We start from the raw sequence: 13535 nt of genomic DNA, 5'->3' as shown, positions 1-13535 counted from the left end.
CAAAATACCTGCACAGCAGGAAGGCTGAGCTTTTGTTTCTGGTTACTAGAGGGGATCTCTCTGAAGACTGATTTCAGTTATACATCGTGCCTATTGATTATCCTTCCAAAAATCTTATATAACACTGTTGAAAATGTTGTAAAAAGTAAAGAATTACAAAAGAATAGGATTTGGAGTGTCAAACACCTCCAAATCTCTGCTTATCGTTGCTGATGACTGGAGTTGGATTTAGCAGGAGATTAGAGACTCCTATATTGTTGTTGTTCTCTGTGGAGCTCTGAAAATTATAACATTACCTTCCAGGAGAAAAGACAATCCTATTCCTAAAGCTCTGTATAATACGCTGCTTAAAAATAAAACAAGGTATAAGCAGTTTCATTTTCATCTACTTATGTTAAGCAGTTAAACCAGGCTCAAAGGGTTATATCTAAACTTCCTTCCTTTAACACCTGTAGAAACATACACAGCATTTCCACATTTCCAACTCATGTACAGAGATTTGTTGTAACTCTTCTTTAAAGCTCCATTCAATGTTCTATCTTTGTATTACCTTTGTATTTTACTAAACAGACAACCATTGTCAAGGGTGTTTCTCATGTCCTTTTGAATGAGAAGAAAAAAATATAATTCTTAGTCTTTTCTGCTTGTCACTACATCAATAATTAACTTTAAAAAGGTAGCGTGAAAAGATGCTTTAAGGAAGCGTTTAATAATTCAAAGGAATCTTAACTTGAAACGGGTCACATGAAAAAGAATGAAAAACAAAGCCCTGTGTAATCTTGTCTGGCTGGCTCTGTTAGACATTTAAAAAGAACTAGGCGTACAGAATATAACTGTTTGTGTATTTGATTGCCCTTAGCACTGAATTATAACATTGGATCATTGCTACTAAATAATAACATATAAAGTTAACCAGGCTGCATCACTGATAAGGTATTGATATATTTAAAGCATACGCTCAGGATGGCTAAGTATTTGTCCAGGAGTGGACGTTCAAGGGAAAAGGCAGAAAAATAATACAACACGGGTAAAACGAAATACCATGATAAATGCTCCTACTAGGGGCAATCAAATACAAAGGCGTGATATCATTAATATTTATAATATCATAATTAGCAAGACTGTGCCTAAGCAGTGTTATTAGTGTAACTAATTATGTTATCATAAACTAAGTTTGCAGTATTATAGGAATCAGTATTCTTACCTTCATAAATTATTATCAATATTGGATTTCATGTACTTGTGCCTAGCAAATTTAGTGCTGTAGTTTCATCTAGACTGAAACACAAATATCTAGCTCGCTTGGCAGCAAGTCATAACACACACTTGTGATTCTCTTTCTAAAATAAATTCACTAAAAACCATGTCCTCACTCTCTATTTGGAAAAGAGAAGATAGCCTGTTGATGAGATATATATGTTCTCATTGATAAAAGTAACGTGTAGGGATGTGTAAGTTATACATGGAGTAAAATATGAAAGACAAAATCCTGCATTACAATTTTAAAAACGTAAAAGGAGCTGTCCAAGTTTGTCTTGGTATACTGCGAGATGAAATGCAGTTTTTTCAGTAAGACCCCATAAGAAGCTAAACAGCAAATACTGATGAACTTTTGCATTCAAAAAAAAAAGTTAAGATGCTAATTTTGATATATTGTATTTTTGGTGCAGTAAATGTGAAAAATATAAAGGAATTATCCTCCATTTTGTTACAAAATTCCTATTAATTCTCATATAGAATCACAGGGTTAAGAAGTTCAGGCAATTGACAATTTAATGAGAAGGAACTGAGGGACAGGAATTATTTTCGACAGCATCAAGAACCACTTGCCTTCTGATTGTATAAAAATTCATCGAGCCTCTCCCAGTTTTGAATATATTACAGAGTTAGAACTGGTCCTGTTCCTAGCTAAGTATGTTCATAATAGTATCTGTTTTGATTCACAGTGCAATATTGAGTGTTAATGTCCATATTTTTATATAACAGTGCACTATTCTTTTGATAATTCATTTTCTGTCCCAGTTTCAGCATCAAACAGATGCTGAGTGCAGAGTGTTGCCACAGGAGAGTGACACAATAGAGTTATGTCATGAAATATTGTAGTATTTTATGACCAGAGTAAACGAAAAGATAAATACTTTCTTCTAAGTGGTACAACTGACATAAAACTGAAGCTGTCTTGCCATGCAGTTACCAGGTAAATGACAAACTGGACAGTTGTCACTGTCAGTTGTTACATTTATCACAATAATTTCCTTCCTAAACAGAAAGAATACTAAAAATACTATCCTAAATAGTGTCGTATAATAAGCAGTTTAATAGCAAACATATCAACTTTTGGCTGAAAAAGAGAATCATGTTGATTAGTACCTGTTCATGCTTCTGCATTAATGAAACTAATACTTTCATCTGATAATTTATAGCCCTTAACATGTGAGAATCATCCTAGCACTGGAAAATATTTTGGAAACTTGAATGCTGTTTTTATGTTTTTCACTGTTGCAGAATGTATTTTTTGGCATGTAGACCCTAAATTTATCATCTTTGAGCCAGCTAGTGGATATTTTCTGATAGACTTTTCAGTAACGCTAGCTTTTTCCCTTTTGCTAGCACAGCAGTTGCTGCTGTAGTCAATACTTGCCATTGTCCAAGATGTGACCTGTGGTACTACACTGCCTGTAATAGCAGTGAGATTCCCACTTAGAAATGCTAACCTCAGCCATGGCTTGCAGTCACTGGGTGAAACTGTCTTCCATAGCTCCACCAATTTTATTCATTCTTTCCTGTTGCTGTAGCCTTATCCATAACCGCTCCAAAGACAGTCCTAGCACAGATGCTGCATCAGACTCACAAAGGTGGACAAAGCCAGTCTTCTGGGCTTCCTTCCTCATTGCTTTTCTGATGGCTTATTTAGTTGTTTGGGGTTTTTTTGTGTGGGAGGACCTGACATTTGAAGCCTTGACACAGATGAGTGTCATTAATATGACCTCTGAATCACCTCCCCATTAAATGCATGGAATAAAACTTGTCAGCTTGTCTCAGCTATAATCTCATCTTGCAAATCTTGACACTGAGATGAGAGAATGGCAAGGTAATGATGACACCACACTGCTTCTCACTGACTCCCTCGAGGAAGAACTTTTGTAAAAGCACACTTACCTCAGCATGAATTTAGGACTGAGATCAAGTGCATGATGCAATCAGGCAGACAGTTAAGATGTAGAGCATGCTCTTACAACCCAAAGTTATTAGGGTGTCTGCACAGGAGAGAGGGAGAGCACAGTTAGTATTCTTATAATCCAATATTAACAGAATTATGTTTTAAAATAATGTTCATGAGTTTCTCAGGAAGATACATGACCAGGAGCGATAAAGATAACTCTGTTCTTACCAGGTGTCTGGATAAAGTACAGTATTCCCCAGAGGTGCAATTTGATCTCATGTGTGTAGTCACTGTCTCACCTTGTCTGTTTATTACAGGACTCTTTCATTAGTTGCTTACTGATCTTACTCCAGAGAGCTGAAGTCATTATGTCCCAGAAATATACTGGTGTCAGCTGGTGGTCACAGAAGTGGTATAGTGTTTTTGTGTATAAACTTGCACCTCATGTCAGCTATAAAAAAATCATACTTAACGCAGTGGCCTGTATACATGCCAGGTGGCTAAACATTAAAAATATGGTAGTGTATTCAGTTGGTAGGTGTGGGTTTATAGGCAGAGATAAATGTATATGGATGTTTCATACCTTGCTTTCAGCACCAGAAGTTTTGCAAAACCTGACATTTATTTGACCATGTCTAAAGGTTAAAAAATTAAAAAGAAGAAAAAGTAATAATTTAAACATCTTGATTCCAGAAATATCCAAAATCCAAAACAAATTGGTTTTCACAGTGAATCCTCCTCAACTGTTAAGGTTGTGCTGTACTGCAAATGTTAAAACCATATCTGATAAAAACACATTTATAGAAGGTGGTTTTCTCCAGCAGACAGATGAGAGAATGATCCTGAACATGCACAGTATATGAACTTCAGTGAAGATTCTCATCACCTTAAATTTAGCAAGCTTCTGATTTTGTTCTCTGAATGCATGGACTTCCCATTACAACTAAAATACGCGCTTCCTTCAAGTATCTACAGGTACTATCAGCTGAGTCTTCTGAACAGTACAAACCTGCTAAATTCTATCCTGACTGCAGTCAAATCTAAATAGCCTTTTGTATGGCAGAGAAAAAAAACTTGCTACACCATCGACAAAATATTAAATTCTCTCTTCTGTTAAATAAATAAATAAAATGTGAATTCCCAGCCATACAAGAATACTATTGCAATGCATACGCCAAGTTTTGTCTGCCTTCAGATTCTTCAAGACCTCTGACTGCCTTCACTGAGCAGAGGTTTTCACCCTTCATTTTTGGAAGTGCTCCTTGTTATTCAGGAAGGCAAGTTTGTGCAGTATAGCAAAGAACTGTCCACTTGTTTCCAGACCTGTATAAAGAAGACAGAACAAATGGTATTTGTTGCCATGTCCAGAAATACAGACCATCTCATCATATGGTGGTAGAGAAATTGCAATAAAAAATTAACATTGATGAAGAAACCCTTTCTCCCATATTGCCATCACCAGTTCTGAAGAAGAGCAGAGGAGGGGAAAATCAATTTTAGGCTGTTTGATCCTTTTTCCCATCAGCTAAGGCTTGCACCTGAAATATAACTCTCAGCCAGGCAAAGCCTCTTAAGTATAAGCCAGTATTGATCAAGAAACCTCTTGGTTTAGGATATTATGGGAACTGTGCATCATCACACTCAGGGACTGTTGTCACATATGCTTGTTGGCCTGATCAAAAATAAGGCTCTGCCAAAATATATCTGAACCAGCACCTGCAGGCAGATGAGGAAATAAGTCCTTTCCTCCTACTTCCCCCTCTCAGTCTTTCATCTCCTCCCCTGACATGATGAAAGGTCTCCACAGGCATGGCTCCAGGTGGAAGCCTTGTGGTCCTTCTGTGGAGCATCACCAGTAGCATTTGGAGAGCGCCAGCAGATCAGACCCCTGCACCCCACTGCACAAGTCACACTTAGCAGGTTTGCTGCTATTGGTGAACCTCCCAGTTTTTGCAAGCCGAAAGCAATTACGAGCAATCCCTGGCCTGACCAATTTGTAGAAAAAAGGACCTTTCTAACATTATTTTTTTTTTCCTTAACTGGTCTATTATGGAAGTTCATGTTGTGATTATCTACAGTGCTGTTTCTCATGGAGACTGCAAGTTGTTACGTAAAATGTATCTTCCCTAATGGTGAAGCCATTTGCAGCAGAAATAGGTAAAACAAAAGGAACTAGGATTATTAAAGTAGATTTAAAGTAGTTTAAACTTTGTGGATTTTCTATGTACTGTATGCTGAATTTGCTTTGAGCACTGAGTTTAAAGTTTCATATTCATAGCCAGTAAATGTGTCTATTAAGAAACAATGTATTCACATTAACTCCTTGGCTGTGGCGGTTTTAGTGCATTCACTGCTGGCAACGGACATCAAGCCAGGAAAATCCAACTCCTGATGCAAAAGGATTTAAAAAAAAAAATATCCAGTCACTGCCAAAAATACCTAATTTTTTTTTTGTACTCTGCAGTTTGTTTTACTTAGGGAAACGGCCTGGTCATACCCTGCAGCATGCATTCATTACAGTGATCTTTGACTGGCAGATGCAGAGTAATAAGATGCATATTTTAGTGCTTATTATAATACCCTGTCCAAAAACAACTTGACAAATTTGTGATTTCGACAGTATCTCATTTTGCTGGCTGCAGTGCTCTGTGATTGCCTGGTCCACGTGGCTTCCAGATTATGCATACCACCAATACTGCTCATTAAAATGGCCACAGTTCACCAGTTTCGGTAGCTTGGAACGAACTTGGAATGAATTATTATACAACAAAGAGGCTGCTGTCATGCAGAACAAAAGACAAGCAAAAGAGAGCTTTGGCTTAATGAGGCTAAGTGAGTGTCTCCCCTGCATCACCAGCTACTTGACGGCCTTTGAGCATGGATTTTTTTCTCCACAGGCCAAAACCTTTGGTCTATTATTTTGTGTTTATGCACCTTGAGGCTAATATACATTTTAATATGCTGCACATGGAGAAAAAAATCAGCCATTAGATTAGAACATGTGCACTCCCTGTTAAGTTAATGACAGCCGAACATAGAGATAAATTTAGGTTTTCATATTTAATTATAGCACAGCGCAGTACGTTTAGCAAGGATAAATTGCACTATTATTATGCTTCATTTTTTTTGACATCTTTTCATATTAACCATGCGCACTTACCCCCACTTCCTCCCCAGTGTGACACATAATGTCTCTGTGCATCATCCTTCTTTAACACCATTAATTTTTTATTCTGTACAGTTGTATATGTATTGTTTTATTTGTTACTTAGGGTTAGCTTGCTAGTTGGATAAAACCGTTCAAAACAGCCCTCGTGTTAGGTGATCTACATAAGCAATAAGGACAGAATAGACATAAAAAGAATTGGCCTGCATGGCCAGACATGGCTTTGCACGTCCCAGTGCAGGGGTTCCCAGCCCTTCTCCCCCGGACACTTTCAGCGCAGTGCGCACTGTCTGTGACTGCAGAGTAGTAGCCCCTTTCTCAAGCAGCTGAATTAGAAAAGCTGGAGAAACAATGCATGGAAGGTTAAATGAGTTCTACAGAATTTTGTAGCTGGGTAATATTAATACGGACAATGGTAGTGTTGATATAAAATTTCTCTCTTCTGAAGAATTTAGCACTGTTTTATTGTATAGGAACTAAACCAGAGGTAATATTGCTAGGTGGTATGTGCTGTTTGTTGGGGCTTTGTACATGCGTTACCTCTGTTTCTCAGAACTGTTGCTCCAAGAATAGCATCAGGAATTAGGCCAGACTTCAGCCTTATAGAAGACAATATGAAATTAAACATAGAGGCAAGCTGGCAAGCAATTCAGCCTTTGCATGTTCTTATCAAGTTTTAATGGGAATATTTGACAGTTTCTGTGCTGCCATGGAGTTGATCGTGATGTTGGACTATTTGTTGTTGCCTGAGAGAGCTTTTAGATTTGCTTTCAGCTCTGGGCTGAGCTATTCAGGTAGCTGTGGTTTGTGAAAAATATGTTTGCATGCTTCACAAAATTAAGGAAATACTGCTATTTTCCAAAGTGGATTAGAGCAGGTAATAACTCATAGGAAGAAGATTTTCCTCCTCCCGCTGTGTGTATAAGCAAGTAGAAGATATTATGCTACAGGCTTATTCCTAGATTATTCTTTATTGGATAGTTGTTTCGTGACAAAAGACACTGTGGCTTGATGACCAGAGGGTCATGACAGGAATAATAATCACCATATGAAAGGGTGTCTGGATCTTGGTGATAAAGCATTCCTCATCGCAATCAGTCACCACTTGCTGGTGCAAGAATTTTCCTCAATGGCAGAGATCAGCTTTTTCATATTCATTGAGAGCAAATCAGTCTCTCTCTCTCTTCCTCTCCCTCTCCCTCCTTTTTCTGCAGCCTTCAGTTCTGTGCCAGCTTTTACTGCCAAAGAGATTTTTCTTTGTCAGGTGAAATTCGCGGAGTTTGGGGATGTTTAGGACACTGCAGTATTTGTGGGATTGGTATTAGTTGCTGACCCTTACTCTTTGTGTCCTCACTTGGTAAAGACCTGGTCAGTAGTGATTGATAGCTAATTGTCTACAGTTCAAGCACTAGAAAATGTGTCAGCAATTAATTTATGTGTGCAAAACTCTTCTTCCTGATTTTGTAAGTGCAGATTTTGATGCAAATTGCATCCATGAAAGCAAGGTTATTCCTTTCAAAATGTAAGCTATAATTTCTGGTCTGAGAACCTGATGATATCAAATTCTTCCTCTAGAATCTACCCCTAGTGAGAGAAGTAATTTGTTAACAATGTTGTGTATTTCTAAGCAGTACTTCTAGCTATCTTTTTGTTCATTAAACACTGGCAAAATGTTTGATACTATACGAGATGTAGTCTTACGGAGTTGCAGGCTATATTCTACAGACATCCAGATGGCTTAGAAACATCTATGCAAACAGAAATGTCTCTTCTGTATCTACAGGTAGCTATTATTAGTAAAACCTACTTTTATTTATGTGTTCCCATTTCATTTCTGGTACTAGTCACAGATGTACTTACTGATGTGCATGTAAAGACCTAGGCTTTTAGCTTCTGAAAGAATCATTGTCCCTTTAAACTTCTCATCTAAGAAAGCTGTTTACTTGGATAGCAAGGTGCTCTGTGGGCCACAGCGCTCTGTGCAAGGAAAGCGCAAAACAAAGTCCATGGTATTGGTCATAAACAGCAGACTAAATATGCATTATCAGCCTGTTTTCCAAGAATTGTGTTACTCTTGTGCTAGTTTTGAGAGGGATTTTGACTATAACATCTCTTTATTCTCTTAGGAACAGATTTGGCCCTTAAGCACAGCCCTAAGTGTAGTGACATGCACAGATGTACAAGAAATCTAGAAGGAGTGATTGATAGCGAGAAGCTAAAGAAGCTAAAACTCTTAAGTGTCCATATGCCCTGCCTAAATGATGTGTATAAACATAAGAGGTGGAGAACTCAGTGGTCTACAAATATTTGAAGTTTGCAATCAATTGAGAGAGGGGGACTTTATGATGTGGAGTGAGAACTCAACCAAGACTGATGAGTTGAATTGGAAAAAAAAGGAATTGTTCAGCAAAAGCAGGAGAAAAATTATCCTGATTGGAAGGAAAGGCTTTTTGTAGAAAAGATTGAGGTTTCATGCTGGGTTGCTGAGATTAAAGGTAGGGAGGACTTTTAAAACTCAAATGCATGAAGAAGTACCGCTGGGAGAAATTTTGGGTTGCCAGGAGTATGTGCTGGACTTCTAGACCTTTCCTGTCTGGTTTGCACAAGCTAGCCTATGGCCCTTTCCAGTATTTCAGCTGTGCACTAGGTGTTATCCTTGGAAGCCACTGCATCCTAACAAAGTGTTCAGATAGTGACTCAGTATAAACCACTGGAGCTAACAGTATCTAATAATCTGCAATTGAAATGTCTTTTTGCTTAAAGATTAAGGTGATACTTAAGCAACATGATTATGTCCTTTCCCACCTTTTTTTATTTTTATTGCGATGAAAAAACCTTGCAGGTTTTTCTGTCATCTTGTGTGGTTTTGATCCAACAACATGGATGCCTCAGCAGTCAGAGCAGTACTTCCTGAGTTTTTGTGGCTAAATGGATTAAAAATGTCTTTTTTTTCATTGCCCATTAGTCATACGTTGACACAGGGCAACTGCCCCCAGTAACTAAATGGAGCTGTTGGGCACACCTTTTCTACATGTAGGAGTTGAGAAAAGAGATTTCTGCACTTTGCTGACCTATTCATGCTGTACAGAATTCATTAAGGCCCAGGGACTGTGTTTGGGTTGTTCCAGGGAACAATTACAGCCAGCATGTAATCTGCTGCTCTGCAGCACATTGGGGCTCCGTAATAGTTTGAAGGGGCCTGGCAAGAATTTTATTGATTTCTTGGGATCTCATTCAGGCTGATTGCACTTGGGTACTCTGATGGTTGATGTTTAAGAACACCTACCCTAGCTGTTATTAAGAAGGTGGGTCTAATCCTCACATAGGTAAGACCTTGTTTGCCCTTCATTCAACTCAGCAGACAAGTTTTAATGAAATAGCTCCCTTTTATTTTTTATGCCACAGCTCTGGTTTTGATTGCCATGTTTGGAACTATCCAGTGTAAGTCAGTCACTGTATAACCCATATATTGGTCAGGGTATGTCGTATCATATATCTGTTCTTTCATTAATCATTTTGTCTCTTTCCTGTTTGACTGCTTGGAATAATTAATACTCTTTTTTTTTCCATTACTATGTTGTATTTCTTCCAAGTTGCTGATTTATTTATACATAAAAGCTATGAAGTACCTTGTTGTTTTATACAGTATGTCTGGATTCATGAGAAATTCAGAAGCATACCACTGAAATAGTACATTTTTTTAGGCCGTTCGGGACAAGACCTTGCAGTTGAGCTTAAAGCAGTTGAATTCTCAAACCTACTGACTATAATTTTATTTATTTATACTACCCATCATTACAGCATAGAGCATTATATCCTAGATGCTAATCATTACTTACTATTTTCTGAATAGGTGTGCTCTGATTTAAAATATTAAATATATGCCAAAAGGCATCTTTCCCAATTCCAGACCGAAAGTCTAATCCACACTCTCCAGCAGTTTTTCACTGCCTTTACTGAGCCTTCTTTCAAATGCTGAACACTCCTGACATTTTCAAATGTCCATTTCAAAAATTTCCATTTGTAAATTGAAAACCAGAAGGCTTATTGTAAACCAACAACGCTCTATAAGCACAAATATGTCTACGTTTTCTCTTTTGCTCAAAACTTATCACTAAGATGTAAACAACTCACATGCCATTTACATAGCATAAATTATATTCTGAAACCTCTAAACTTACCTGTTAAAGCTGGAACAATAAGAAATCCTTTGGCAACTGTAGCATGAGTGTGCCTTTTGTAATCAACATTTATAAAAGAGCACCCCAAAGGAGTGAGCACGTTCTCTCAGAGCTGCCATTGTGGGTGGTACAGAGCAGGGCTAATAAATGCCATACGCTCCAGAACTCCCCTCTTTCTCTTCACAACAGTCATCATAATCATTCATTTGATAGACTGCAGCCATTTTGTTAGCAGTTTTGTCATAACTCAGTTTTTGACCTTCAGTGCCTGGTCTGTGGGTGGGCTTCTGTGCCTGCTGCTGGATTTTGGACTTAATTTACCAGTATACAGCAGATGGAGGAGAAACTTACTGTTTACATTTTACCATAGGACTTAATTTATTTCTCTGTTGTTTATCACTGAGGTATTTTTGTCTACGTAGTGTGAATTGTTTGCAAAGGTATTTATAACCACATTTGAGTGATTGATGTGCAGTCTGAAAAGCTTGAAAGTCTGCCTCTCTGCCTCTGTTTAAAAAAAGCATTTCCTTCTCATCCAGTCTGTGTCTTTAGTTGTCTAGTTCCTAAATGGCAGTTTGGGAGGGAATGCCTGTGTGAAGTCACGACCACTATTTTGACTGTATGAGTACTGGTTCATAATTCAGCACGCATTGGGAATATAATTTTTAGTGCAGAATTGAGCACTTATTTTGCAGTGGAGTCTTAACACAGTCTATTGTAAGCATCCAACTTAACTGTCCAAATACCATCCCCATCTCATCCATGGAGAGAGGTCTCAGTTTATGGTATCTATCTGACTGGCTGAATTGCCCTTAGGAGTCTCCAGCACAAGGAGTGAAGTCCCTGCCCTTAAGCACTGAAGTCAGATATCAGGACATTGGAACAGTTGAACATTACACACTCAGAGTGGGATTTATTTGCCTCCAGATGTGGTTTAAGACCTTACAGGTATCTGAGGCATCTGTGTAGGTCTGAATCTTGGAGCATGGCACTAGAGACTTATGTTGGGGCTGATGAACCCTTTCCTGCCCAGAAGCTTAGTGTGGTTTGGACACTAAGAGCTTGACAAGCAGAAACACACGGTCAAAAAAGAATGCAGAAAGCTGTTTCCAAAAGCATACACTCTCTCAACCAGGGACACCATTCCTTCTTCAGAGGGAGCAAAGAGTCAAGTGAAATACTGACCAGGCTTACTGCTCCTAGGGGTGAGGAAGTCAGACTGAAGGGGTTGAGGCATTCATCCAAAATGTCATCTAATGCTTTTGAGCTTTTTGAAAGAAAAAGAAGTAGGTGCAGCCATGTGTATGTTCGTGCATGTGCACAAAGTGTTTTGTTGTTTGTGTTTCTCAGCTGTTCTGCAGACATGTCCTGAAACTCCAGCAAGGTTCCCTCTTCCTGCAGTCAGGGGTGCAGGAAAGACTAGAGGAATCAAAAAACTTGGAGTGACCACCGTGTGTGGTCACTCTCCCCCAAAATAGTGTCAGCTACAGAGGTTGTTCCTGAAAGTTCATTTTAGAAACCCAGAACTGAAAACTGTGACCAGCCACATTTAAGTCCATCTAGCTGAAAGACAAGTAAGCCTCTGCTGTTAGATCCTATCCCAACTGACTGGTGTTCATTTAAGAGAGTGGAATTGCATCAGGATATGACAAATAGTTCTTGAATAGTACCTAGGTACATTGAATATTTGCTTCCACATCTCTAGTGGAATAAATGTTAGTGGAATAAATGTTAGTTCAGTTAAAATTCATTTTAAATTCATTCAAGGCTAGCTTTGTTTATTTAGCCAGGATATTCTCAGTTGCTGCTGTGAAAGGGACTGTGTCGCAACATAACTTGCATTCAGTTTCAAGCAATGAGTGATTGTACAGTGTTAGCAGCCCAACACAAGATAATTCTATAATGCAATTGCAATGAAAACTTCGAGACTCAAGAATTAGGTAGGTAGTGGTGGATACATCGAAATCTCAGCTCATAACCATAGTCAACTCTCCCTGCCTCAGTCCCATAAGGGTACTTTAATTTTCTTCCTGTCTTGCAGCTCATAAACATGCTTCTCTTCACAACACACACCATATGCTGTTGGAAAAGGGCTGTAAAGTTTTATAGATATATTTGAGGGTATTATAAAAGTATAATAAAGTAAAAATAATGCAAAGAAATAGAAATTATTGAACAACTGAATTAAAATATTAGGCTGGGATGGTTTTATTGCATTTGGGTTCCACTTGGCTTTTACAGTCATGAAGGGATAGAATTCTTTATTTAGAGTTAAGACTATTAAGAATTTTTATTTTAACAGTACTTGTAAACATTTGCTTAAACACTTAAATAATTTCACTACGTCACTGAAGACTACTTAGTTATAGCTCAATCAGTACAAAACTGATTTCTGATGTTTTTCCTTTGAAAATGTTTTACTTGGTTTTAGGGAGATATTTCTAGTTCAGAGATGAAAGGTTTTACTCATACAAATTGAAATGTTAAGTAATTAAGTAGCGTTACAATGAAAGTAATGGTACAATGGTGGTGACCAAATTACAGATACTTCATTTAATATGAAAGCAATTTCAACTCAAAATGTGGCCCCTTTCTCTGGAAACCCAGCAGAGAAAACAACACAATTGCTCTCAATAGTGCTGCCCTCTTTTTCCTGTTTAGAAGTGAATAATATACCAAACACTCATCTCAAAGGGGAGGTCGGACAATAAGAAAGTCTGCTGACTTGAATAGCATAGCTTACCTACATTCTCCCAGACAGAAGTTTCTGCAAGTCAAAGTTTTCATTCCAATTTGTGGGGGTTTTTTCCTCTCCAAAATGAGCTGGAGTACTAGACATTTGAACTTTTCCAGTGGAAAGAGTCTCTCAGAAGTAGTTGCAAAGAAGTTCAAAATATTGCAGGGCTTTCTCTCCTACGATGGCTGCACAGTGGCTGTTCCTGGCTCACCCTCCATGGCCCTCCTGCCACCCTCTGCCCATCTTGCCCTGTGAGTCCAGGCCTGGGGAATGCTCTGTTCAGGCCCC

The 13535-nt window shown here is 38.3% G+C and overlaps 1 protein-coding gene across 2 annotated transcripts in view; it reads left to right on the top strand.

Annotated features, from left to right (window-relative positions):
• Positions 1-13535, top strand: part of DPYD (dihydropyrimidine dehydrogenase) — a 374453-nt gene that overhangs the window by 324918 nt on the left and 36000 nt on the right. The gene's annotated exons all lie outside the window — the stretch shown is intronic.

Source organism: Accipiter gentilis, chromosome 8 (assembly GCF_929443795.1).
Source record: "Accipiter gentilis chromosome 8, bAccGen1.1, whole genome shotgun sequence".
NCBI lineage: Eukaryota > Metazoa > Chordata > Aves > Accipitriformes > Accipitridae > Astur > Astur gentilis.
Note: the sequence above shows the minus strand (reverse complement) of the source record. Positions and strands in the feature narration are given on the sequence as shown.